Raw genomic sequence first — 27,272 nt, forward strand, 5'->3', positions numbered from 1 at the left:
AACACTGCACCACCAGGGAAGCCCCTGCAAAGATATATTGTTTCCATTTTATGGATGAGGAAACTGAGGTTCAGTGAGGTGGAGTGATTGCCCAAAATCAAACAGCAGGTGAGGGACAGAGCTGGGATCAGAACTCAGGTCTTAAAATGCCACGTTTCAACCTTCAAACCACCACCTCTCTAGCTGGCCTTTGGTCCCAAGACAAGAGTCAAAAAGCGTACTGCTCCTGAGTCAATCATCAATGTGACTTTGACATATTACTTGCTCGCAGATGAACTACTTAGGATACCTTGGGGACTTTTAGTTTGTCTACTTGAGAAAAGAACATAAAGACGCCTTCACCCGACTTCAGTGGGTGCTGAGAGAACGAAATCATGTCTGCCGTGCGTGCTGAACTCCTAGGAAAAGGCACTGCAGATGCCGGGGGTTCTGGGTGGGAACACGTTGTCCCCTGGTGCAGACGTGCCTCTGCGGGCTCCTTTGGAGAGGGGTAGCCCTTGTTCTAGGGTTTCTTTCCAGCTGACTCATCCTGTGACCTTGAGAAAGTTCCCAGTCTCTCTGCACCTTTGTTTCACACTCGCTCTAAAACAAGGCTAATAATACCTTCTACCTTGTTCATAAAAGAGAGGACATTCACAAACCAGCCCTCACAGCACATTTCTACAGAACTGGGGCCCGAGTTCTAGCAGCTGCCCAAGTCAGAGGAGAGTTTTGGCTAAAGCACCATCCAGCTCCCTTTAGGCAAAGAGACTGGAAAAAGCGACTGTGGGAAAAAAAAAGAACACGTTTTAGCTAAAATGTGTTTCTCTAAGGAAACTGAGTGTTTCTTAGATCCTCACCTTTGTGAAAATTTTCACCTTGTGCCTTTGTTAAAATGCTTTGCTTCTCCTGAAATGTCCTCCCCCAGCTCTTCTTGTGAAATTGTTCCTGTCATTCAAGGCCCTGCCGAAATGCCTCATTTCCGTGAAGCTTGCCTTTATTCTTTTTTTTTTTTTAATTTTTATTTATTTATTTATTATTTATGGCTGTGTTGGGTCTTCGTTTCTGTGCGAGGGCTTTCTCTAGTTGTGGCAAGCGGGGGCCACTCTTCATCGCGGTGCGCGGGCCTCTCACTATCGCGACCTCTCTTGTTGCCGAGCACAGGCTCCAGACGCGCAGGCTCAGTAGTTGTGGCTCACGGGCCTAGCTGCTCTGCGGCATGTGGGATCTTCCTAGACCAGGGCTCGAACCCGTGTCCCCTGCATTGGCAGGCGGATTCTCAACCACTGCGCCACCAGGGAAGCCCTTGCCTTTATTCTTTCAGCTAAATACCTTTTCTCTCTCCTCTGGACTCTCTGAACACTGTCTATCCTCCCTTCATCTCATATTCTGCCAAGAATTATAGAGATTTTTAAAATGCAAATCTCATTCTCCTAGTAGATGATAAGTATCCTGAAGGTAAGACTAATACCTTATTTCTATAATTCTGTAAGCTAGTGACACAGTTTCCTACACATAGTAGTTGCCTAATAATCAATTGCTGAACGAATAAATGAATGGATAGAATATGTGTAGAGGAAAGGTATTAAATAGTAGTGAAGATCTGGTGAAGACTGATACCACCAAGTGTACTGAAGAATTTTTGCTGATCAGTGTCTACCTGTTAAATTCCTGCCCATTGATGGATCCACTGATGCATCAGTCCCTTGAACAAATGCTATCTGAGCATCTCCTTGTGTAGGATGCTGTGCAAGGTCCTTCAGGGAAGAACACTGAAGATACTGAGTGAGTGAAGTGAGCCCATGCTGCTCTCATCCTGGTCATCCTGGCTCAGGTTTTTGTGCGGAGTTAAGAATTTGTGTTTGTGCCAAGGCACCTGGCTTCTGGTCTTGGTTCTGATCCTTGCTAGCTTGTCACTTTGAGCAAATGGCCTCATAAATCTCAGTTTCATATTGTGTTTAAAGTTAACCTGATAAAGAGGAGATAATACCGTAGTGCTTGTTTATCTGACTCCCAGAAGTATGGAGGCGAAGGGCAATGACAAAGTGAAAACATTTTACCTTCTCTGAGAGCATATGAAAGCCAAATATAGGTATCTGTATATACACATACATACATATGCACACATATATTTTTTACTTAGGGGATGCAATGCATCATATATATCCAACAAACTATAAACCGTGCCTTAGGTATCTTAGAAAAGCTCAATAGTTTCAATTTATGATACACACTTAGGATACAATACATCACAATTATTTGTTATAGATTTTTGCAGCAAAAGCTAAAAAACATCGAAAAAACAAAATTCTAAGTTTCATTATAAAACACCTACTATTCATTTGGTTCTATGACGTGACATTTCTTGTCATTGTCATTGTACATACACAATATTGCATAGTTGTAATCAATGTGTTGATTCTAGTTGGGGTTCTGGTTTTATTTTTAGGATTGTTTCGAACAGACCATTCCCTATTTACAATTTTAATGTCAGTATTATTCATCTAATTATCTATCTGTCTAATCTCAGAATTTATTTAACTATTTCCTAATTGTTGGTCACTTGAGTAATTTTCAATTCTTCATTATTACACACGGTCTATTTTTAATCTCATACAGACTCCTACCCGTCACCTAACACGTTCTTGGCTGGGCTCCCTCTACTGTCAGTTGATATATACCCAAGAAATGCCAACTCATTTTATTATTAGCCTGAGCAAAACAGAATTAGGAAGGAACTACAAATGTTTTATTTTGAAAATCAGATTGTGCATTTCCAAGATGGTTTGCGAATGATTTCCTTTGGGAGAAAGGAGTTCTGGATCCTGGCACCACAGCTTTAATCTCCCAGGGAAGAAGAGTGATGACCAGGGAATTTATACGTTTATCAAATATTTATTGACCTCCAAGACACCAATTCCAGGCTGGGGAAGAAAAGTATAATCCTTACCCTCAGTGAGCTTACTTGTTAGTAAATGATCTAGACCAGTGGGACTTCCCTGGCGGTCCCATGATTAGGACTCGGTGCTGCCAATGCAGGGGGCACTGGTTCGATCCCTGGTGGGGCAACCAAGATCCCACATGCCACGCGGCCAAAAAAACAAAAAACAAAAAAAGAGGATCGAGTGCTCGCTTCAGCAGCACATATACTAAAATTGGAACGATACAGAGAAGATTAGCATGGCCCCTGCACAAGGATGACACGCAAATTCATGAAGCATTCCGTCTTTTTAAGATGTGGCACATATATACAATGGAATATTACTCAGCCATAAAAAAGAAATGAAATTGAATTATTTGTAGTGAGGTGGATGGACCTAGAGTCTGTCATACAGAGTGAAGTAAATCAGAAAGAGAAAAACAAATACCGTATGCTAACATATATATATGGAATCTAAAAAAAAAAGAGGATCGAGACCAGCAATGGCAATGCTCATGGCAAAGGCAATGATAATGCAGTGTGACAAGTGCTGCCAGAGCAGTCAATTCAAGTCACACACACAAGGGAGTAACACTAGTCTTGTTGGGGGTCCTAGAAGGAAGGGTCACAGAAACTGAGGCCTGAGGACCCGTGGGCATTGGCCTGGAGAGTAGTCCAAGCATGGGAAACAGTGTTTACAGAAGCCCAAAGGAGAGAGAGGATATATATTTTTTAGGGAAGGCTAAGTCGAGCATACAGTTTGAACTGTATACAGTGTACAGTTTGAGTTGGGGTGTCAATGGAGATGAAGGGGAAAAGGTAGGCTGCAACCAGGTTAGGAAGGGCTTTATAAACCGCGTTAAACAACTTGGCTTTACAGTATCTGGAGGTGGTGCAGCTACTTTAGAGAACAGGAAAACGGTTTGGCAGTTTCTTAAGAAGTTAAACATAAACTTACCATATGACCCAGCAGTTCCACTCATGTCTAGCCAAGAGAAACAAAAGCATACATCCATACAAAGACCTGCATGTGAATGTTCATAGCAGCATTATTCACAATAGCCCAAAGTGGAAGCTACCCAAGTGCCTATCAGCTGATGAACAGGTAAACAAAACGTGGTCTATCCATAGGATGGAATATTATTCAGCCATAAAAGAGGAAAGAAGTTCTGATACCTGCTACAACATGAATGAACCTTGAAAACATTATGCTAAGTGAAAGAAGGCAGTCATAAAGGACCACATCTTGTATGATTTCATTTATGTAAAATGTCAGAATAATAGACAAATTCAGCGAGGCAGAAAGTGGATTATTAATTGCCAGGGGTTGAGGTAAAATGGGAACTGACTGCTAATGGGTCTGGAGGTTCTTTTTGCGTGATGAAAATGTTCTAAAATGGATCCTGGTGATGGCTGTACAACTCCGCTAGTGTAGTAAAACCATGGAACTGTGTGCTTTACATGGGTATGATATGCGAATTATATCTCAATGAAGCTGTTAAAAAATATCTGGGAGAGGGGCAATAGGGAGGTCATTTGGTTTTAAGAAGAAAAGTGTCACGATTAGATTTACTTTTTTTTTTTTTAAGCCACACCATGCAGCTTTGAGGATCTTAGGTCCCTGCCCACGGGTTGAACCCGGGCCCCAGCGGTGAAAGCACCAAGTCCGAACCACTGGACCGCCAGGGAACTCCCTAGATTTACTCTAGAACTTTTGCTCTGGAATAGATGCAGTGGATGGTTAGGACAGGGCAAGGTGAAAAGTGTGAGCCTGGTTAGCGGGCGGTTGCAGTAGTGGGAGAGACATAGAGTAGACAGAATGGAATGGACAGGTCTGAGACTTTAAGGAACAAAACTGACATGACTTGGGGAGTGTCAGAAGTGGGGGATGGGAAGTTAGGGATCTCACTCCAGTTACTGCCTCGGGCCCTTGGGAGGCTGGAAAGGCTATTCATGCAGATAGGAAACCAGGAGGTAGTTTGGGGGGAAAGGATGAGTTCAGTTCTGGACAAGATGAATTGGGGCATCCAAATGGCATTGGTTATGATCTGGAGCCCAGAGGAGAGAGCTGGTCCAGAGGTGGTGCACAAAGCATCTTCTTATTCTCTTACCACCTTATGAGGGAGCTTAAGCCCCTGGACAAGAAAAGAGCTATGGATACTGTAGCAGGTAATATATGCAAGGTTGGCTCTCAGTCCCTTTCCATCAAACTCTAACATGAAACATAGCGATGCTTTTGACTCAGGGCACAAGTTCAGCTTCTCCTGTTGGTTTATTGTAGCCAGTATTTGAATAGCTTCAAGGAACATATTTTTTAAAATTTATTTTTATTTTTTAAAACTTTTTTTTTTTTTTAACTTTTTATTTTATATTGGAGTATAGTTGATTAACAATGTTGTGTTAGTTTCAGGTGTACAGCAAAGTGATCCAGTTATACATGTATCTATTCTTTTTCAAATTCTTTTCCCATTAGGTTGTTACATAATATTGAGCAGAGTTCCCTGTGCTATACAGTAGAGGACCATATTTTTTTTTAAGCTCAAATTAGGTTCTGCCATGCCTTGAATAAGTGTGCAATTAAAAGAAACATTTGAATCCAAGATTCACTTAGAATGTAGGCTGTTTAGCCATGACGTGTATCTCTCTTGGTAGCACATCCCAGGAAGTAGTCCGGGCTGGTGAACCGGATGGTCCTCACTGCTTCCTTGTAGTGTATTCTTAGCAAGTTCCCTGATTCTCAGATTTCTCGTCTGAAAAATGAGAATAACTATATTTCCCATGCAGTAGGATTATAAATAAAAACTTTGTAAAGTGTCTGGCCTGGCACAGGGTAAGATCTCAATAAATAGAAGTTTACTATTATTACTATGATTTTCTTACTTAAGTTTTGAAAAAGGTGTTTGATACAGTGCTATAGAGGAAATGTTCTGAGTCTCTGTCTTTTGTACTCTCTTCTAGTTCCTAGATCTGTTCTAGCTACCAAAATCAATCTTGCCTCTTGGTGACTATTATTTTAAACTGAGTATATTTTAAGTTTGTTCCCTTCATAAATGGCATGATTTTATAAACTGACAGCTCTTTGATCTAATTTGCTGGCAGATTATGCAAGAAATAAATATTTTATTGAAATGCAAAAGCTAGTCAGTTTTTGTGCCCCCCTTCTCCCCCCGCCCTTCCCCTGGGCATTTGGGGAGTGAGGAGTGATAGTGGGCATGGAGGTAGGTAAGGGAGAGAAACAGGTTTTTTTAAAAATTAATTAATTAATTAATTTTTAGCTGCGTTGGATCTTTGTTGCTGTGCGTGGGCTTTCTCTCGTTGCAGCAAGCGGGGAATACTCTTCGTTGTGGTGCACGGACGTCTCATTGCGGTGGCTTCTCTTGTTGCGGGGCACGGGCTCTAGGCACGTGGGCTTCAGTAGTTGCGGTGCATGGACTCAGTAGTTGTGGCTCGTGGGCTCTAGAGCGCAGGCTCAGTAGTTGTGGCGCACCGGGCTTAGTTGCTCTGTGGCATGTGGGATCTTCCCGGACCAGGGATAGAACCCGTGTCCCCTGCATTGGCAGGCGGATTCTTAACCCCTGCGCCACCAAGGAAGTCCCGAGAAACAGTTTTTGTCTCTGACTCAGACCCAGGTCGGGGGGACCTTTAGATGTTTGTGTACTGGTTGATTTTGGCCCCCATGCTCTCCTCCACCTGCTTCTACAATGTCAGCACCTTCGTTTCTTTAGAGTGAATCTTGACCTCCTGTATCCGTTTCTTATCTGGGGTGTCCACCACTATTTGGGATTTCCTAATGGCCCAAGAGGACAAACTGAGACCCTTGTGGATAACCGTAAGGGCAGAGGGGAGCAGCTAGGGCAGGGAGGCAGGTGGCGAGGGTTCCGGGGGGACCTGGCTGGCTTGGCAGCTTCCCATTTGTCCTTTCTCCAAAAGATGCTCCTGGGAGCCCACCAGAAAGCTTTCTGTGTTCATTTTGTAGCCTGAGAGCAAACACGTCACCTTGGCAAGGGAGCATCAGACCTATAATAATAATACAGTTCTCTGACATTAAAGTGCAAAAACATTTTCCATGACAGCTTAAAATTAATCACCACCACTTGCTGCTATAGATCCCTCTCCTTTAGGCAGTGCCAGCTTTGGGACAACTGTTAAGGCAGCCACATGGCTTCCAGGGAAAGAGCAAGAAGTCTGCAGAGGCAATTGGCAAAGCTGCTTTTCTCCATTTTCCCTTTTGTCCTGGGGAGGATGTGCTTTCTTGCTAACAGGGAGGAAGATGGGGCTGGTAATTGATCATGGAGAACAAGCCACAACTGACTCTTACGGGTGGGATTATAAACGCATCTGGAGCTCTCAGTGACATTGATAAACCACTGGAGATGCCTGCTGTGCAGCTGAATGTTCCAGAAATTGTTCCCATGGTCTTTGAACTCACATCAAGGGAAAAGAAAGGAGCTTCCACATATCACTTTCTTTATCCGGCTGATGGAAATTAATGATCAGACAAATTTTACCCAGACAACCTCACAGAATCGTTCAACAAATATTTATTTGTTTACTTTATTATTTAAAAATTTCGGGAATTTCCTGGCAGTCCAGTGGTTAGGACTCAGCGCTTTCACTGCTGGGGCCCGGGTTCAATCCCTGGTCAGGAACTAAGATCTCTCAAGCTGTGCAGTGTGGCCAAAAAAAAAAAAAAAAATCTAAGCTTAGTTCCTGCTCATGGTAAAATTTCAAATTGTATTGGAGGGTAAACGGTGAGCATGGAAATTCTTCCTCCTGATTCTTTGGTCCCACTCTGCAGAGGTTACCACTATAAACAGTTTCCTGTATATCCTTCAAGAAGTTGTTCTTGCATATACAGGCCTACGTGTGTATGTATATGTGTGTGTGTATATCACTGTTTTCATTTAACAATGTATATTAGACACCTTTTCACACCAGTACCTAGAGGTCTACTTCACAGTTTTTAATGTTACATAGTGTTTCTTGGTGTGCATGTATTTATTTATTTAACTGGACCTCTAATTTTGGATGTTTGAGGTATCTTTTGTTTGTTTTTTTGGTTTGCTACTACGAACAATACCACAAACCACATTTTCTTGGACTTCTCTGTTTGTACTTGTGCAAGCCTATTTGTAAGATAAATTCCTAGAAGTGAAATATTCAGGTCAAAGATATGTGTAATTTAATTTGTAAAAGATTGTGAAATTGTTCTTCAGATAGACAATAAACATATACTGAAAGCTTTCTCCATGCCAAGCACTGTGCTGGGTGCTAGGGACAAAAGGTCTCAGTCCTTTCCCTTGAGAACCTCATGGGAGAGACAGACAATAAATTGTTATGATGTTACGTGGCAAGCACTATAATAAGGGTTTTACAACGCTTATTATTACCTTACTGTGTTAGCTACTAGTTTTAATCCCTCACTGTGATTTTTTAAGACTTTTTACGTGTTTTTTCATTCCACAGTAGTTTTTTGGACTGTGATACGTTTCCCAGGTTAAAAAAGCTGAAAACACAAAAGTCGAGGTGGGCCTGGCAGTGACAGCATGATGAAGTCCAATCAATATTTGAGAAGCTTCCAGGTCCAAACACTCCTGTGCCTGTCATGTCATTTAAGCTTTGCAAAGTTACGCTTATTCCGATTTTGCTGATAAGGAAACTGAGGTCAGAAGTACGTTAAGGAATTTGCCCCAAGTCGTACCATTAAAGAATGGTGTAGTTTGGTTTTGAATGTGAGTCTCTTTGATGGCAAACTCAGGGCCCTTTCTCCTGAGCAGTTTGTCGACAGCACAGTGGGTCACACTGTCCCCAGGGATTCTAAACCGCAGCCTCCACAATGACCATGAGATTACTGAGCAGAGGCGCAGTGCCAGGGATGGAGAAAAACAAGTAGGAGGAGGACCCACGACTTGGTCTTGGAAAACTCACTGCTTCATGGGGAAGAGAGGTCTCCATCTAAATGTATATGATGCATAGGACAGTCACCCAAATTCACGTTATTCCAGACAAATGCTGTAGCCTTGAGGAGAGGAGGATTTCTGGAGTTAAGAAGATTGGTAGGTTTGAGGGCAATAGAGGGAGGGGTAATTGGAAAAAGGTGGTCAAAAGGTGCAAACTTCCAGGTATAAGATAAAGAAGTACTAGGGATGTAACGTACAACATGATGAATATCATTAACACTGCTCTCTGTTATATACAAAAGTTGTTAAGAGAGTGGACCCTCAGAGTTCCCATCACAACAGAAAAATATATTTTTTCTTTTATTTTGGGTCTGTATGAGTTGATAGATTTTCATTAATCTTACTGTGGTCATCACTTCATGATGTATGTAAGTCAAATCATTATACCGTACTCTTTAAACTTATACAGTGCTATGTGTCGAGTATATCTCAGTAAAACTGGAAGGAAAAAAAGAAGATTGGTTGGTTTGAAGGATGAAAAGGTAGTTCGGGAGGGGAGGGGGAGCCTGGAGCTGATGGGACACGGTGGGCAAGGCATGGGGAGGGCCAGCGTGGTTAGGTGGCTGGATCTTTTTTTTTTTTTTTAATTTTATTTATTTTTATTTTTGGCTCTGTTGGGTCTTCATTGCTGTGCGCGGACTTTCTCTAGTTGCGGTGAGCGGGGGCTACTCTTCGTTGCAGTGCGCGGGCTTCTCATTGCCGTGGCTTCTCTTGTTGTGGAGCACGGGCTCTAGGAGCGCAGGCTTCAGTAGTTGTGGCACGCGGGTTCTAGAGTGCAGGCTCAGTAGTTGTGGCGCACGGGCTTAGTTGCTCCACGGCATGTGGGATCTTCCCGGACCAGGGCTCGAACCCGTGTCCCCTGCATTGGCAGGTGGATTCTTAACCACTGCATTACCAGGGAAGCCCAGGTGGCTGGATATTCACGTGCATGGGGGTTTACGTGGGACATAAGGCAGGGAGGTTAAGTTGGGGCATATTATGGAGATTTTAAGTATACTTTCTTTGTTAAGTATAAAAGTTTTTTTTGCACAGAAAAATGACATGAACTAATCTATATTGTAGAATAATGAACATCGACAGTATGCAGGAAAAATTAGACTGAGGAACCTTGGGAGGAAAGGAAATAAATTAGGGGACCACTGTGAAAGTCTGCATGCAAGGAACTGATGGCCTGGACTGAGGTGATGGCCTTGGAAACTGTACGGACAGGGACAGGTTTGAGAGATGTTGTTGGACTTGACATGATTGGATCTAACAGATTTGCTAAAGGATGGAGGGAGAAAATTAGAGCTGTCTATACCAGGGTGAGTTGTTAGGCCCTCAGTGGAAACAGGGGGGCACACACAAGGAAGAGCATTTGATGGGTGAAGATCAGGAGTTCAGCTTTGGTATGTGGAGTTCGAAACCAGGTGAGACATGCATATGAGATGCCTATAAACCAGCTGGAAAATACAGTCAGGAGATTGGGAGAAATATCCCAGCCACAAATGTAGATTTAGGAGTTGTGGTTAAAGCTAAGGGAGGTTGTTTGGAAGAAGAGGACCAAGAAGGCCTACATTTAAGGAATTATTAGGGAAAGGAAATAGGGAGGTAGGTGAGGATGCAGGCAGTATGGAAACCAAAGGAAGAGTTTTAAGAAGGGATGGTCAATAGTTTGTGTATTGCAGAAAATTTGAGAAGATATAAGTTGATTGTCATTAATTAATATGTTGAGTGTTGTGATTAGGAAACCTTTGAGATAATGGGTCTATAAACAATAGTTCAAAGCATTTCTAAGAGGAGGCAACTGGGTCATAATCCAGCACGTTAAGTACAACTGAGGGGAGAGTGGGGGGGGTCCACTGGTCTTCAGAGTCCAGCAGTTGGGCTGTGATCATCCTGGACAGACAGACCTTTTTGTAAGAAAGTGGATCTACCACCATGCTAGGGTTAACGGTGAGAACAGGGAAGAAAGAACTGTCAAGAGTAAGGCAGATGGGACTTCCCTGGTGGCGCAGTGGTTAAGAATCCACCTGTCAATGCAGAGGACACAGGTTCCATCCTTGGTCCAGGAAGATTCCACATGCCTCGGAGTGACTAAGCCCTTGAGCCACAACTACTGAACCTGCACTCTAGAGCCCGCGAGCCACAACTACCGAGCCTGCGTGCCACAACTACTGAAGCCCATGTGCCTAGAGCCCTTGCTCTGCAACAAGAGAAGCCACTGCAACTAGAAGCCCTGAGCACTGCAACGAAGAGTAGCCCCTGCTCGCCACAACTAGAGAAAGCCCACACGCAGCAACGAATACGCAAAGCAGCCAAAAAGTAAATTAATAAATTAATAAATTAATTTAAAAAAAAAAAGAGTAAGGCAGACAGCAGAGATAAAGCAGGAGCTTTGCAGAAAGTGGACCAGGGACGTAGGAAAGATGAGGTTGGTGGGGAAATGGACTATGGGTCCACTTGGCAGCAAAAGAGTCTCTAAGGTCATGAAAACACAAAAGAGCACCTAGACCTGGGGATAGAGTAGGAGCTGAGGGTACAGAACCACAGAGGAGGATTGACAGTCAAACTAAAGGAGCTTAAGCTTCAGGGCCTCTTACTCGCACTGCTCCCTTCCAAGACAGGGTGGTGCGCCCTCCCAATGCATTCATGTGGTCGTATGCTTTAGTAAAATTTTTAAAATTGAAACATCTTCACCATAGTTGATTATGACTGCTGTCCATTCCTTTGGTCTTGCCCTCTGTCAATGTTCCCTCACGTTGTTGATGTTGGAATGGCCATGGGTATTTTTGGGATCCAGTTAAAGGGAAATTGATGTTCAGATTTAATGGGATTAAATCTGGGTTGAGTGGGATATATTTCTCTGGCTCACAACCACTTTCATGTCTACTATGTTACTGCTGGCCATCCAGGTGTGGTGACGTGCAGGTCTGGGGCCAGAGGGCTTATGATATAAGTTCGTCCCACCACACCCAGGCCCAAAGCATAAGGAGGGTGGAGGAGAAACAAGCCTTGAAGGGCAGAGTCAAATTTAAGTCTGGAAAATTATTCCAAGTTCTATTGCTTATATGAAAGAAATTTCATAAAGGACTTTTATTTTATTTTTATTTTTTTACTTTTTTCATAAAGGACTTTTAAAATTTAATAAGAGCTCTAGAAATTAGAATTATCAATAATAAAAACATTCAAAGAACCATGCTAAGAAAAAAGAGGAATTTATCTTTCTATTTTCTCTGTAAATTATATTACAAAATCATTGTCAGGTAAAGATGTGATCAAAGGTAATGCAGTAAAAAATGTAGGAAAAATGTATTATAGAGGGCTAGTAGGCAGCAAATTGATAAAAATATTGTGTTACCTTTTCTGGATTTTTTGGTTCACTTTCCTAGGTGTATCAGTTTTAAAAAACTGCTATTTGTTGTGATTTATTTTCTTATTTGGATTAAATATTTATTTTCATATCTAATTTTATTTCTATACTTTTTCTCTATCACATGTATTAAAATGTGAGGTTCTGAATCCCCTAAATTGTATAAGCTTGAGACTTCATAAAACCTGGATCTACCCCTGTTAGATCCTTACATCTTTTTGGTCCCAGGAATATTATTGGTGTGAAAGAACCTTTGTGTGTCTAAACAAAGAAGAAAATCTGGATATTCAAATGTGTGGGCTGTATTCTACTGTAACCTCTTTACTTGATACCACAGAGAGATGCAGATCTATGATTCATCCTGCATAGTAATAATCTTGACTGAGAATGAATTCCAAACTCTTTAATAGGCAATTTTTTTTGGAGCAAAGGTGCACTTTGCATAAGTGCACAATAAATATTTGCTGATTTGAGGAAAGATGGTATGTAAATACATAGGCCCTACTGAAAAAGAGGAAATTTTTTCATTGAATGGATGTTAGTAGCTGGTGGATTGAGTCATCATGGTTCCAAGAGAACTTCTCCTTCCTCCTCCTTACGCAGCCCCTTCTCCTCGAATAACTGGTATCCTCTAGGGTAAAAGGTGGACACAGACAATGCGGCAGAAGAGACTACAACATGCATTCATTCATCAAACTTCCATGGAATATCTACTAAAGCTATTATGACCTGGGTCAGCAACTTGGGTGTGCAAATGTGATCACATCTTTTCTACTTTTCTGATTAATCATTCAAGATCCCACATGCCCAGCTTAGCAGGAAATACAGCTTCTCCCTCTTGAGGCATCTCTGATTTGTCTAAGAGCCTCAGACACCCATTCACCCCCAAATGCTAGGCTAGCCCTTGTTCTGCCAGGCAGAGAACAGTAGTTGAATCAGCATATGGCTGATGTTGCTTCTTCCACAATCTCCCTATTGCTCTAAAAATTGGCCCCATTCACAACTATGGATGCTCGCCCATTATGTTGATGACGTGTTGCTTGTTGAGACCCCCTCATGAGTGGTAGTGGTGCTTCAACTTTGGACTCTAAGTTTAGCGCTCTCTTAACTCACACTTACATGCTCAGGCATTATAACCCTGATGCCAAGGAGGTTGGTTCTGGAAGCATTTCAGAGCATCGCCACCCTTCTAGGAACCAGCTCTCCCCAGGAACATAGGTCCAGGCCACTAGCTGAGATTCTTCTCCCTATGGCAGTGTACCTCTGGGGATTTTCCTGCCAGCATCCACTTCATCAGAGAGTTTCTAATAATGTTGAACTTCAGGACTTCCCTGGTGGCACAGTGGTTAAGAATCCGCCTGCCAATGCAGGGGGCACGGGTTTGAGCCCTGCTCCGGGAAGATCCCACATGCCACGGAGCAACTAAGGCTGTGCACCACAACTACTGAGCCTGCGCTCTAGAGCCTGCGAGCCACAACTACTGAAGCCTGCATGCCTAGAGCCCATGCCCCACAACAAGAGAAGCCACCGCAGTGAGAAGCCCACGCACCACAACAAAGAGTAGCCTCCGCTCGCCGCAACTAGAGAAAGCCCACGTGCAGCAACGAAGACCCAATGCAGCCCAAAATAAATAAATAAATAAATTTATAAACAAAAAATAATGTTGAACTTCAAAAAGAAAAGAATTGGGGGACTTCCCTGGTGGTCCAGTGGGTAAGACTCTGCGCTCCCCGTGCAGGGGGCCTGGGTTCGATCCCTGGTCGGGGAACTAGACCCTGCATGCATGCTGCAACTAAGAAGCCTGCATGCTGCAACTAAAGATCCCAAGTGCCGCAACTAAGACCCAGCACAGCCAAAATGATAAATAAATAAATAAATAATTGAAAAGAAAAGAAAAGAATTGGTGTCTGAATACATTTGCTTGCTCCAGTGCTCCAGAAGGGCCTTTGAACGCTTTGCAGATTCATTCATTTCATCTCCTCTTACCCCCCTCCAAACCAGAACAACCACCAAACAGCTCTGCAGACTGAGGGGTAGTCAGTGGAACTGAGTCCATTCAGCCCACTGGTTGACCACATATCACACGAATAAAAATGTGAGGTTCTGAATCCCCAGGCACCCCAGGCATCGACAATACCTCAGGCACTAGACTTAAGGATCATGAGGCAGTCTGGCCTTCAAGGAGTGCACAGCCTATAAATAGTTTCGCTGAAATGTAATACATGCATATGCAGCTTGCAAATTGTACCTCGGTGCTGAGGAACCACAAAGGAAGGGTGCAATCAACCAGGTGAAGCAACAATCCGAGTGACAGACTCTCTGCTGAGCTCAGAACTGAGCCTCCTCTCCAAGGCTAGCTCATCACCTTCAAACAAATGTGCACCCTCACTCATATCCTGGAGGCTCCCTAGCAGACCTTCACGATCGTGGTAGAGGGGTGCCCCCGGGGCTGGGACTAGGGTGAGGCAAATTTTAAGGGGTCATCAAAGTCTTCAGAAATTGAGATTCATATTAAAAAAAACTATAACAGCAAATTATGGCCCATAAGTCAGCTGCCTGGTTTTATAAATAAAGTTTTATTGGAAACATCAGGATTAGGGTAAGGTGAGTGAGGCAGTGTCATGAAAGTAAAGGTTTGGATCTTTATTTAAAATTGTGGGACTTCCCTGGTGGTCCAGTGGTTAAGACGCCACGCTTCCACTGCAGGGGCCACAGGCTCAATCCCTGGTGGGGGAACTAAGATCTCACATGCCTTGTGGTGCAGCCAAAGAAAAAAAAATTGTGATCTTTGTACATCACTTTTTTTTGCATTGTTTTTTGTCTTTTTAATATATTATATGAAAACATTATTTATCTTGATTTCTGAGGTTTTGGTGCCCCTGTAAATTCTGTGCCCAAGGAGAGTGTCTCCCTTGTCTCATCTTAGCTCTGGCCCTGGGTCCATTCCCATCAGTCTTCAGAAACATTTAATCATGTCTGAGTCATGGATTAAACACAGCTGAGATGGCTGTTGTACATATAGAATTCCAAGATATAGTAAATTCTATAAAGGACAGGTTACTAGGAGAGAAATTAATATTAGGTAACTACACGAGATTTGGTAGTTTGGAAGCCCTCTCTGAGAAAGTGGCATTTGAAATAATCTCAGATTTTGAGAAAAGTTGTAAGAATGGCACAGAACTCCAATATATGCTTTACCTGGATTCAAAATTAAAAAAAAAAAAATCTTAAAAATGCTTAAGTTATTACTTGGTTTGTCCACTTGGAGGAATGTTTTTTGTCTTCCAGTTATTACAGATGTAGCAATCAATAAACATATTCTACCTCTCATATTCTACTTTCTCTCTTCCTTTCCCAGTAGTTGTTAATTACTTTATTTATATATTGTCAGGACACATAACTATTACATCCTTTTAAATCACTCTAATGTGTAGAATTAGTTTTAGTCTACAGTAAATGTATTCAAAGCTTGCTGCCAATTTTTTTTTTTTTTATTTTTTTATTTTTTATTTTTTATTTTTTATTTTTTATTTTTTTTCAATTTTTTTTTTTTTTTTTTTTTCATAATTTTCCCAATTATCTCTTGGTTGTCTGCCATTTATCCTCTGGTAGTTTCCTCAAGGAAAGGTTCATATAATGGATATTCCCTGAATTCTTTCATGTTCAAGACTATCTGTAATCTTTATAGCTGAAAGATAATTTGGCTGGATATAAAATACTTGGGTAACACTTTTTTTCCCTTGGAGATCTTTAAGTATTGTACCACAATCTTCTGGCACTGAATATTGCTGTAGAGAACTCTGAGACCAGCCTGATTTCTCTCCCCTATAAATGACTTGATCATTTTGCTTGACAGATGTAACAACTTTTAACATTTTGCACACGTGCTTTCTCTCTCTCTCTCTACTCCTCTGTTTCTCCCTCCATACACACACATGCATACATGTTCACTCACACACATTATTTTCAAAATAAAAAGTTAAAAAAATGAAGCATAGCAGTTACTAGTGCATCCTAGAATCTTCACAGGAATAATTAAGTCAAGAGAAGAGATTGAAGATTAAGGAAAGAGATGATAAACAATGGTCTGGAGTCCAGTGGTTTGAGGAGATGGAATAGACTTACCTGGAGGAATTGTGTTCTAGGAGAACGGACTCTTATTTGCAAGAAAAGTGAAAAGAAATGGATGTAGTGGCAGGTAGGTCTGGGGATTTAGCAGTGGGAAAGTGAGGTAAGTTTTGTCTGGTGACTTCTATGTTATAACTTAGGAGTAAGGCAAGGTTAGTGCTATTTACTGAATGTTTGTGTCCCCTCCAAATTCATAGGTTGAAGTTTAAGCCCCAGTGTGATGGTATTAGGTAATGGGGCTTTGAGGAGGTGATTAAGTCATGAGGATGGAGCCCACATGATAGGATTTGTGCCCTTATAAGATGAGACAGCAGAGAGCTTGCTTCCTCTCTCTTTCCTCTGTGTTAGGACACAGCCAGAAGCCAGCCATCTACAAACCAGGAAGAGGGTCCTCACCAGACATGGAATCTGCCAACACCTTGATTGTGGACTTCTCAGCCTTCAGAACTGTGAGAAATAGGTATTTGCTATTTAAGCCACCCAGTCTATGGTATTTTTGTTGTAGCAGCCCAAATTGACTAAGACAGTTAATAGCTGAGGGTGAAGGGAGATGTAGAGAAGATGTAGTTTTTGTGGTGAGGAGGATCAAAATCACATTAGAAAAGCATAGTAACCTGGTCGAGTGGGTCTTGAATGCCCGTTTCATGTTGCTGATCAAGAATTTAAAGGGCACGGGCTTCCCTAGTCACACAGTGGTTAAGAATCCGCCTGCCAATGCAGGGGACATGGGTTCGAGCCCTGGTCTGGGAAGATCCCACATGCCACGGAGCAACTAAGCCTGTGAGCCACAACTACTGAGCCTGTGCTCTAGAGCCCATGAGCCACAACTACTGATGCCCGCGCATTTAGAGCCCATGCTCCGCAACAAGCGAAGCCACCACAATGAGAAGCCTGCGCACCACAACAAAGAGTAGCCCCCACTCTCCGCAACTAGAGAAAAGCCCATGTGCAGCAACGAAGACCCAATGCAGCCAAAAATGAAAGAAAGAAAGGAAGGAAGGAAGGAAGGAAGGAAGGAAGGATGGAAGGAAGAAAGAAAGAAAGAAAGAGAAAAAGAAAGGAAGGAAGAAAAAGGATTTAAAGGGCAATCAATCTGCCAAGTGGTGTGATCTTTTCCCCACCATCTTTTCTCCCATGTAAGTTGAAAGAAAGCAAATTGCTGGACTCATCTAGGGCTGGGTGTCACAGAAGAAGAATGGTGCTGAGTTGATGAGAGAATTTAAGAGAGAGTGAATGTCATGCTGAACCAAGGCACCTGAGCAGGACACCCCCTTCACACCATATTATTTCTACTACTGCATAGCCTGATATTCTGAACAAGCCATTGGAGGCCAGTTTAACCACAGCCTGGTGTGGGAATTCCTTTTGTAAGTTTATGGTCTGGAGGAGGAGTACTTTGAGAGAAAAACGCTTTCCTAGCAACGGAAACATTTAATAGAGATTTTTCTCCCTTTTGAGCTTTTCGAGGATGTTTCTATTCATATTTGGAATAAAAAGAAAATGATTTCACATCTCATAAGCATGTCACTCTTTATGTCTTTCTTAAAAGAGCTTAGACTATTTCCCAAAGATAGTGTTGTACATCTTTATCTACCAATGAGGGAAGAATGTGAATTGATCAATTTAAAGTGGGGAAATTGAGCAGTGAGCTAACTTGCCTGATGTTACCAAGCAAGGAAGTTAGAGAGATGGGAAAAGCACCCAGACATTCAGCTTTCTAGTTTCTATGTACCGGCCTGTGTTTCCATGGAGAAAAATTCAGAGAGCGCCAGTCAAACAGATGCTGAGCCCACATTCTATCCCTAAAGATACATGTGGACCCTGTTCATCAAGGTTTGCAAAGCTTTCAGAGAGCTAGGAATGATTTTGGTGGGAGCGTGAAAGACGAGATAATTTTAGTTCAATTTTGGACAGCATCCCATCCCACCTTGTTAGAAGCTGAATTCAGTGTCAGTTTGGTGTCTGCTTGTCAGCCCAATTCTCCAGGCAATCTTCCTCTTTTAACCACGCTGTCCTCTCTTTCCTCTCCATTATGCAAATTCTACCTAGCTCCTCCTTCAAGAGACCTTCTTCCAAAAGGCTTTTCCCTGAAAATCAGCCATAGTGATCTCTCCCTGTAAGTGTTATACTTAATCGCCCTCTATGCTTACTGTTAAAGGGCAAACATCTGCACTCCTCCTAGGATGTGGTTGGATGTTGGTGTCTACTTGGTGGTATGCTAAAAAATGCTTCACAACCAGTTCTAATTTTTTTTCTTTTAAAGCCCTGATTTGTAGGGTTTGCCAGCTTCCAGGTGTAAATACTCTTATCATGACCGATTGCAAGCTACCAACATGACAACACCAAATTGGGAAGAAATGTGCATAACTGGCCCTAGTGAGCTGGTACCAGTTGGCTCCAGCATATCAATGGTGTATTAGAGATACATTTTGTGCCTCTTCAGATTTTCTTGGCCTCCCTCACCTCTTGGACCCATAACTGGTTGCTCCATCTCAGCTGCTACCACTGTCCCGATGTGGGTGGCACAGTTTAATCAACTGAGCTTGACAAGATGCCCAAGTACCTTATTTGAAACTGATATTCATAGTCCGTGCCACATTCTGAACTCCCTTACTCCATTCTAGTTTTTCCATAGCACTTAAAACTTTCTTATATATTTTATATAATTTACTCATTCATTAGATTTATTGTCTTTTCTGTCTCTTCCGAATAGAATGCCCCTGGGAGGGTAGGGATTTTTTTCGCTTTTGTTTAATAATGTACCCCAAATCCTTTGAATGGTGCTTTGAACAGAGGTGGTGCTCAATACATATATATATATTTTTTTAAATTATTTATTTATTTATTTATTTTTGGCTGTGTTGGGTCTTCGTTTCTGTGCGTGGGCTTTCTCCAGTTGCGGCAAGCGGGGGCCACTCTTCATCGCGGTGCGCGGGCCTCTCACTATCGCGGCCTCTCTTGTTGCGGAGCACAGGCTCCAGATGCGCAGGCTCAGTAGTTGTGGCTCACGGGCCTAGTTGCTCCGCGGCATGTGGGATCTTCCCAGACCAGGGCTCGAACCCATGTCCCCTGCATTGGCAGGCAGATTCTCAACCACTGCGCCACCAGGGAAGCCCTCAATACATATTTATTGAATGAATGAATGAATGAGAGAAGATGGATTCTACACTCTCACTCCCCACCAAGCACCTAGGATGCTACAGATAACTCAAGACTAAATAAATCCCTGTTGGTTGGTTGACTTCTGAGAAGCTGGAGAGAGAGTCCTTGACAATTAAAGTGGAAACAGACAGTTTCCATTAGACCCTGAAACTGCTCTCAGTGAACAAGCGCACAATTCTTCAGCAAGGGAAATCCAGTGCCTTCTCAGTGTTAGACAGCTTGGCAAACTGTTCTTATTCACAGTGTGATTAAAACATTATGGGAACCCCCCCCAGGAAAGGGAAAAATAATTCATTAAGGTCTCATCAATTTAAATTTGTTTTCAGGAAGCAAAAATCGATCTGTCATTCTTAAAACTCACTTGGGCTTGCACACTGAACGGTTCAATCCTGCAGAATCCGCCTGTTGCTGAACTGATTAGATCTAGTAATTGGGGTTGCTGAATTTGGTTCACATACAACCCCAGCAGAACATCTGAGCCCATGCCAGGCGTGAAAGCAGGAGGGCTGCATTTCTCTAGATGGGAGGCATAGATGATGAGGGATACCCTCGAATAGATGAATCTTTTTGTTTTGGGGGTTTTATTTTTATTTATTTATTTATTTACTTATTTTAAGATTACTATCTTTTAGGGGTTTTTTTTTGTTTTTTTTTTGGCTGGGCCACATGGCTCGCGTGATCCTAGTTCCCTGACCAGGGATGGAACCAGCGCCCCCTGCAGTGGAAGCATGGAGTCTTAACCACTGGACTGCCAGGGCAGTCCCTAGGTTTTTATGGGGTTTTTTTTAATTTTTTTTTTAGGTTTTTATGTTTATTCTGATGCAACAGGTATTGAAGACATCCTATCTGCTTAGTGGTTCCACATGTTTGTGGGAAAAAATTATGATTCCAATTTTACAGATGAGGAAACATTCAAACTGAGCTCGGAAGTGCTCAAATCTACATAAGAACCACATCGAAAGCTAGAGGCTTAAAATAATCACCAAGTTATTTACTTCCCAGTTTGCTTATCAGCAGTTTATGCTGGGCCCAGATGAACCTGGGACTCCAGGCTCCAGGAGTCCTCACCTGGACTCTGTTATGCATCTTTGGTCAGCAGTGGGGTATTCTGGCCATTGGCTGGGCTGACGTGGGCAACTGGGCAATGTGTTTTTCCTCATCCAGCAGGCTAGCACAGGCTTATTCACATGGCAGCAAGAGGGTTCCAAGAGAGTGAGTCTCTCTCTGTCTCTCTCTCTCTTTTTTTTAAATTTTAATTTTATACTGGAGTATAGTTGATTTACAATGTGTTAGTTTCAGGTGTACAGCAAAGTGATTCAGTTATACATATGCATATATCTATTCTTTTTCAGATTCTTTTCCCATATAGGTTATTACAGAATACTGAGTAGAGTTCCCTGTGTTACAGAGTAGGTCCTTGTTTATTAACTATTTAATATATAGTAGTGTGTATATGTTAATTCCCAACTCCTAATCTATCCCTCCACCCTACCTTTCCCCTTTGGTAAGCATAAGTTTGTCTTCTATGTCTGTGAGAGAGTGAGTCTCTTGAAGCCTTGGCTCAGAACTGGTACACAGTCACTCCCATTTTGTTCTTTTGGTCAAATCAGGTCATGACACTAGTCCAGATTCAAGAGGTGGGGAAACAGATTCTATCTCTTGCTGGGAGTTCCTGCAAAGCTACATAACAAGGCACTTCACTCCAGACAGGATGAAGAATCAAAACATCTGCCATAATGCTTGGTCAGCTGAAGGCATTTGTGGTTATCCTGTCTTATACTGAACTCCCTTTTCTTAATTTCTATTGTATTTATGGTGTTAGACGCTCCATTTGGTTAGCTGAATTGTGAGTTATGCAGCAGTGGATGAATGCGTTGCTGACCACCATCTCAGCTTTGTTTTTTGTTTTTGGCTGTGCTGAGCAGCTTGTGTGATCTTAGTTCCCCAACCAGGGATTGAACCCGTGCCCCTTGCAGTGGAAGCATGCAGTCTTAACCACTGGACCGCCAGGGAAGTCATGACCACTGTCTCAGCTTTGGGCCACACCGAAAAACCCTTCCTCTTCATCTTCCTCTCTACCCCCATCTTCTCCCTACTGGCCACCAGCTTGCTTTTTAGCCACTATATCGCTATTTCTAAGAAAGATGTACTTACGGGGAGTTGCTGTGGCTACTGAGAGCTAGTAGATTATATTTACCATTCTCAAGATTCCAGCTTCTTGGTATGAGTTCCCCTAGCCCTTAGTCAACCTACAGTTTAAGTAGAATATTTCTATAATTTATTCAGGTTATGTAGGGTTGGGATGGGTTTAGGACATGCAATGGAAGGAGGAAGAAACAATTCTGCATTACTGGTAAGGAGAAACTTGACAGTAAACGAACTAAGCACTTTTTCTATTGTAGGAAGCTTGGGATATGGAGTCTGAACTGGATTTGAATTCGCAACTTACCTACCACATATTCTTGGGCAAGTTACTTAATTTCTCTGGACAATAATAGCACCTCCACAGTTGTCGTAAAGCATAAATGAAATGAAAATATGTAACACTCCTGGCACATATTAAATGTTGAAAAGCACTTAGTTTCTTTTATTGCAAGCTGTTGCATTCACCTTAATAGGAATCCCCAAATTCCTAACTTTTTCATCTTAAATTCTTCATTAGTTGTTGGAGGATTTAACTCCAAGAAGGGGAAGGACCTGTAGGAGTGTCTGAAGGATAATGATACAGTGTATTTATAGTTGGGAAACAATATGCCACTCCAGGAATTCAATGTGCAACTCCCCCAGTATCTAAAGGGTGTGGGAAAGTGAGGCGCCCAGTAAAGGAAAGTGAGGCCCTCAGTAAAGAAGTGAGGAGGCAACATGATCCAAGGAGCTGGTGTCAGCTCCGGCTGTGCCTGGTTCACCAGTTCTACACTTGCCCTCAATGACTGGTGACCCCCTGACCCTGGGTGTTCTGAGAAACATGTCACCAGGTCTTGGGTGCCTCTAGCAGAGATGAGAAGAAGGGGAGGTGGGGGAAAGGGATAGCCTCAGGCAGGAAAGAGGGCAAACCAAGAACTGCCCCCCGGCAAAAAAAGAGTTGGAATTGGTACCATGTGGAGATTTACAGTTTACACAGCACTTTCATATACATTATTTGAGCTACCCAGCAATACAAGAGAAAGGTATTATTGACCCAGTTTTTTAAATGAGGAAACTGATACTCAAAATGCTTAAGTGGCTTTACCAAGATTGCATAGCTAGTCAATGGCAGGCAGGACTTACACTCAGGTCTCCCAATTTCCCACCTGTACTGTCAGGTGTGTGGCACATATGTTGTCAGGGAGAGGTTGGAAAAGGGCCACCCACATTGTGGTGAGAGTCATCAACAGTGTCACAGGCCATTCAGGATGAAGGACAGCTGTTCGTTTGTTGCCCATAAACGCATTCAACCATTATCTGGTGACCTGTGTGGTCTAAAGGTGGGGAGAAGATAAAAAGGCAATTATAACAGTATGATAATTGTAACTTTGAAGAGCCTATGCTTCTGGGAGAGTAAACTGGGGCAAACACCTAATCTAGCTTGGGGACAGTTGGATACACTTCCTGGAGAACTGTCATCCACGTTAAGAGCTACAGGGCAAGCACGAGAAGCCCCACCAGGTGAGGAGGCTTTAGAAGAAAGTACAGGACACAGAGGCTAGAGAAAGCAGAGAAACTGAAAGTCGTGTGAGCTTGGGAGTTGACTTCAGAGAGGAAAGCAAAGTTCATACTCTAAATGGCTTTGTACATCCAATTAAGAGCCTTGGACTTTAGCCTGAGGGCAATGCAAAGCCCTCAGGGAAATTACATGATTGGACGCACATCTTGGACTGATCGCTCTGGCTGCAGTGTGGAGAATGGATTGGCCAGGGGCAGGACCAGAGGCAGGGAGACCAGGTGGGAGGCTTTGCAGTCATCCAGAGAAGAGACACTGATGGGATGGAACAGGGTGGAAGAAGTGGACTGACTAGAGAGCAATTAGGGAGTAATATAGTGGAACTGCTAGAACTGGTGGTTGCTTGGATATGGAGTGGAGGGAAATGGGAGATAAAGGCCCCATTGGCTGAGGGAGGAAATGCTTGCTAGAGGAGGGGCGGACTTGTCAGAGTGAGACAGAGAAGGATGGAGAGATACATTCAGGTTGGGATATAATAATACCAGATAGTATTTCTTCAGCACTTAACTGTGAACCATATGCTGTGCATGTATTGTCTCATTTATTCCTCACAATAATAGCTCCCATTCCTGAGCCCTGGTACCATATACCAGGCACCATGCCAAGGACTTTACATGAACTGACTTATTCATGGTTACCTTAAGAGTTGGGTTATCATAATTCAAAAAGACACATGTACCCCAATGTTCACTGCAGCACTATTTACAATAGCCAGGTCATGGAAGCAATCTAAATGCCCATCGATAGATGAATGGATAAAGATGATGTGGTACATATATACAATGGAATATTACTCAGCCATACAAAGAAACGAAACTGGGTCATTTGTAGAGACGTGGATGGACCTAGAGACTGTCATACAGAGTGAAGTAAGTCAGAAGGAGAAAAACAAATTTCGTATATTAACGCATATATGTGGAATCTAGAAAAAAGGTACAGAGGAACCTGTTTGCAGGGCAGAAATAGAGACACAGATGTAGAGAACAAACGTATGGACACTAAGGGGGAAAGCGGGGGTAGGGGAGTGGGGAGGATGGGATGAATTGGGAGATTGGGATTTATACATACACTAATATGCATAAAATAGATAACTAATAAGAACCTGCTGTATAGCACAGGGAACTCCACTTCGCTGTACAGCAGAAGCTAACACAACATTGTAAAACAACTATACCTAAATAAAAAAAAAGAAAGAAGAGTTGGGTTATGATTATCCCCCGTTTTACCCATGAAGAGACTGAGTTTCAGAGAGATTAAATAATGTATCCAAGCCCCACAGCTCACAGTTAACACTAGAACCAGTCTGTGGCAGGGCCCGTGCTTTTATTCGCTGACCAGATTGCTTCCATGTTGAGTGTTCAGGGCCTCCGGGCTCCCCAAGACAGTGTGTCCAGAGATATACACTTGGAGTCCTAAGACTGAAGCTCAGGTGAGAAATATGAGCTGGGAATACAGGCTTGCGACTTCTCAGCTTGGAGATTATATTTAAAGCCACGGAGGTGACTAAGCCGTGCAGGCTAAGAAGAAAAGAGGACGGTGGGCGGAGCTCCGAGGAAGCCCATCCCCAGGCCCGCGGACAAGGAGCGTGCCTGCAGCAGGGGCTGGACACGGGGAGATACGGGACGCTGAGGAGGGGAGGCTTTTTCGGGGTGTGTGGCCACCCGTGTCAGTGCTGAGAGGACCCTGAGGAAGGTGAGGAGGTGAGAGGATGGCGTCAGCACCGTGGCAGCGACCTCTGCACGAGCCGAGCCGAGTCAGTGCGGTGCTGAGTGGGCACCGGAAGGGAAGGGAAGGGAAGGGAGCAGTGGGGAGGGGCAGAGCCCTCCGTCCCTCGTGCAGGAATCCTCTGTCCCTCGTGCAGGAATTCTCAGTACGAAGAGCAGTGGCATGTTCACCTGAGGAGGATGTGGGCTGCAAGGGGCGGCTTTTTCCATAAGACACAGGAGACTTGAGCCCCCTCCCCCCAGGGAAGGAGTCAGTAGAGGGAAGCTGAAGACAAGGGAAGATAGATGCTTGGAGAGGCAGGGAGGTTTCTGAGAGGCGGGCAGGTCTGATCCAGAGTTCTGGTCCTTTCTTTTCTTTTCTCTTATTATTATTATTTTTTTTCCAGCTGCATAACACAGCTTGCAGGATCTTAGTTCCTGGACCCGGAATCGAACCCGCGCCCCCTGCAGTGGCAGCGCGTAGTCTTAACCACTGGACCGCCAGGGAAGTCCCTCAGGTCCTTTTTTAAAAGACTCCTCCGTGGAGGGTTGGGTTTTGGATAACGTACCTCTCACCTCTTCCACTGTGACTGCGTGTGAAGGTTTTAGATGCACGGGGAGGAGGACGAGGGGCACCGTGCAGGGTCTGGGAAGGGAGGAACCGAGAATGACTGTGATCCATGGTGTTGAAGGAGGTCTGAGGGGATTGGGTAAGGGTCGAAACAGCCACTCTGGTGACTGGGAAGCAGAAGGAACGCTGGGTGTGCTGAGGGCCTGTGGATGCCGGGGGCCGTCTGGAAGCACCAGGTTGCTCCTGTATGGTGACGACCACCAGCAGCACCCAACGGTCTGGGTGATGGAGTCAGGTGGATGGTTGGTTTGAACCAAAGCTATTTTCCCCCCTTTTGGTGGGAGCAATAAAAGGATGTCAGGACAAAAGAATGAGGATATTGGCAAAAGACTAGATGAAGTGATGCATTAGATGGGGTCTAGAATATAAATGGAAGGAGTGAAAATGGACTGGGGGCTGATAGAGAGAAATTATAAATGTCAAGGGATTAAAAATCCCCGTGAATCAGAGAACAGGTGTAGTGGGAATAACAAAAGAAGATCACCGTGGTAGCTTAAAATACGTCTACAAATTCTTTGGCACTCCTTTCAAAAGGGGAGCCTAATTTCCCTCTTCTTGAGTGTGGGCTGGACCCAATGAGTCTCTTCTAACACATAGAAAAAAAATAAAAAAGGAGAAAGTGCTAAGTTACAAAAGGCACTGTGGCTTCCTGCTTGCCCTCTCATGGCTCACTTGGTCTGGGGAACTAAGTTGCCGTGTCTTAAGGACACTCAAGAATCCCTATTGAAGGGTACAAATGAACTTATTTACAAAACAGAAGTAGAGTCATGGATGTAGAAAAAAACTTATGGTTACCAGGGGATAAGTGGGGTTGGGGAGGGATAAATTGGGAGATTGGGATTGACATATACACACTACTATATATAAAATAGATAACTAATAAGGACTTACTATATAGCACAGGGAACTCTACTCAGTACTCTGTAATGACCTATATGGGAAAAGAATCTAAAAAAGAGTGGATATATGTATATGTATAACTGATTCACTTTGCTGTACACCTGAAACTAACACAACACTACATCAACTATACTCCAATAAAAATTTTAAAAGAAAGATCAATTTCTCAAAGGCATAATATATATACATACATATATATATACACACACACACACACTCATAACAAGGCCACAATGAGTAATAAAAAATACAATAGTGTGTGAGTAAAAGTTGTGACTGTAATAAAACACTGAATGAAAAAAAAAGAATCCCTATTGAAAAACAAATACAAAAACAAGAAACAAAAAGAAAAGAAAAGAAAGAAAAAGAGGGACTTCCCTGGTGGCACAGTGGTTAAGAATCCACCTGCCAATGTAGGAGACACGGGTTCGAGCCCTGATCCGGGAAGATCCCACATGCAGCGGAGCAGCTAAGCCCGTGAGCCACAATTACTGAGCCTGTGCTCTAGAGCCCACGAGCCACAACTACTGAAGCCTGTGAGCCACAACTACTGAAGCCCGTGCGCCTAGAGCCTGTGCTCGCAACAAAGAGAAGCCACCGCAATGAGAAGACCGCACACCGCACGGAATAGTAGCCCCCACTCGCCGCAACTAGAGAAAGCCCCGCGCACAGCAAAGGCCCAACACAGCCAAAAATTAATTGATTAATTGATTAAAACACACACACACACACACACACACACACAGAGCTATTTAAAAAAAGAAAAAGAAAAAAGAATCCCTACGGAGAGGGCCACGTGGTGAGGAATGGAGGCCCCTGACAACCACGCACATGAAC

The 27,272-nt window shown here is 43.2% G+C and overlaps 1 non-coding gene across 1 annotated transcript; it reads left to right on the top strand.

Annotated features, from left to right (window-relative positions):
• Window positions 1-3,104: 3,104 nt before the first annotated feature.
• LOC118897609 lies at window positions 3,105-3,211 on the top strand. The gene has a single exon (XR_005020496.1). It is a non-coding gene; the product is annotated as a U6 spliceosomal RNA (small nuclear RNA).
• The last annotated feature ends 24,061 nt before the right edge of the window (window positions 3,212-27,272 follow it).

The sequence above is a fragment of the Balaenoptera musculus genome, chromosome 6, assembly GCF_009873245.2.
Source record: "Balaenoptera musculus isolate JJ_BM4_2016_0621 chromosome 6, mBalMus1.pri.v3, whole genome shotgun sequence".
In the NCBI taxonomy this organism is placed as follows: Eukaryota; Metazoa; Chordata; class Mammalia; order Artiodactyla; family Balaenopteridae; genus Balaenoptera; species Balaenoptera musculus.